At 32.0% G+C, this 1,877-nt stretch overlaps 1 long non-coding RNA gene across 1 annotated transcript in view; it reads right to left on the reverse strand.

The window, feature by feature from the left end:
* Positions 1-150: 150 nt before the first annotated feature.
* LOC111084206 overlaps positions 151-1,877 on the reverse strand; it is a 5,524-nt gene continuing 3,797 nt past the window's right edge. The window contains exons 3-5 of the long non-coding RNA XR_002609445.1: positions 1,478-1,539; positions 673-715; positions 151-187 (exon numbers count right to left, since the gene is read on the reverse strand). This is a non-coding gene — a long non-coding RNA (uncharacterized LOC111084206). The remainder of the gene's footprint in view (positions 188-672; positions 716-1,477; positions 1,540-1,877) is intronic.

The following is a 1,877-nucleotide window of genomic DNA, read 5'->3' on the forward strand; positions in this document are numbered from 1 at the left end:
AATATTAGATGGTTCAACACAGCCCTGGTTACAGACCTTTATAATATTAGATGGTTCAACACAGCCCTGGTTACAGACCTTTCTATGTTAGGTGGTTCATTAAGGTGACAAAAGCTAAGGTAATTTTGAAGTAACATCTAAGAATACTTACGTAATGGCTACCAGGTGATGCTGATGAGTAACTGATCTGAAAAAAACCAAAATCCACTCTGAATGTAATTCCATTAAATCAAGCTACATGATAACATTAATGCTATATCTCTTCCGCAGATGATCTAGTTATATAAAGTAAACGATAGAAACATTCTATGTTAAATAATGTCTTTCACTGCATTGTATAATGACCAAGAAAGAACACTGTCATTAGATACTGTAAACTAAGCCATAAAGGTAAAAGTTCCTTTTTGCTAATTGTTTTTTTTTTATATTTGTTATAAAATTCTAACTTCCACAACTTTCTTTGATCCAATTATGATAAAAATAAGATTACTAATTACCCTTCTGTAAATGACAACAGTTTGGAGTACTTTGTTTTTATTATAATAAAATTGATATTTTCACCCTTTCAAAAAGAACTCCTGTGAAAATCCAATCACTAATTTTATCCAATAAACATGTAACTTCAAAAAAGTTGAATCTGCATACAGTCAACAATCTTGGGAAGTTACTTACAGTAGAGGCATTCGGCTGCCACGGTCTTCCTCCTGGCCCTTGCCTTCAGGTTGAAAAATATGAAATAAAAGTGCTTTGAGGTAAAAATAGTAACTTACTTCAAATACACTTCACTAATGCTGTAATATATTTTTACATACATATTATAAAGATGAAGATGCTATATTAACAGAGCTATGTTACGACAAAACTGCAGTCTAACAGAGTTACTATCTTTCACATATCTGACAAGTTTCATTCATGTTCAACAAGAGTTACAAAGTTATTATTTAACATTCTTGAAACATCAGCTAAATGCCATATTTTAGGTAGATTCAAGGTAAGTAATGTGCATATAAAGTGACAATTATTTTGTCACTTAGTTTCAAAGTGAAATAAGAGCCATATTTTGTCTGAATTGAAATGGAACACACACACAAATAAATTCACTCACATTAAACTGAAGCCATAAATAAACTTCTATGTTTAAAAGGTATTAAGACTTTAAAAGTTAACATGACAGTATAAAAATCTCTTGCCCACTTTACCTTAAAACCAATAGTGGAATACAGTAACACGCACGTATTCTATTTTTGTTCAGTACTGTTTGTTTAAAATTTCTATACAAAGCTACTCAAGTGATTAGACACCCCTAATTTTGAACTGATAAATTAGAAGAAAACCATCATCAATTCTTGGGCTGACTGACCAAACAGTGTAATTTGACTAACACTGGGCCTTTATCAGCCCTTTGTACAGAAAACCAACCTAGCTTCAAGTCTTCTTTCATTCAAGTAAGGACAGAAATAATACTAAATCAACTTACATGGACATTGGGGGAATTCCAGGACCCATTGCTCCACCTGGTGGTCTCATTGGCCCATAACTCTGAAATAAATAGGGTGTTGTTAACACAATTATAAACTGTCACAGTAATGAATAACATCACATCAGCTGTATCAGTGGTAACTTAATACAGTTCTAAGATCCTTGAGATCTCGGACAATAGTTCCACAGATACTAACATATAGGATTTATGAAACATTTTACAAACTGGTAATATTGTTCTCATGAAACTATATATATATATATATATTGGAACTACAAAAAAAAAACAAAAAAAATGATTTTAAGTTTGTGAAAATCCCGTAAATACACCACTGGCAAGTGAGCATAATGTGTTGCCAGCATATCTCCTCCACTACACTTATGTAGTCTCTAGATAT

Source organism: Limulus polyphemus, unplaced genomic scaffold, assembly GCF_000517525.1.
Source record: "Limulus polyphemus unplaced genomic scaffold, Limulus_polyphemus-2.1.2 Scaffold14637, whole genome shotgun sequence".
NCBI lineage: Eukaryota > Metazoa > Arthropoda > Merostomata > Xiphosura > Limulidae > Limulus > Limulus polyphemus.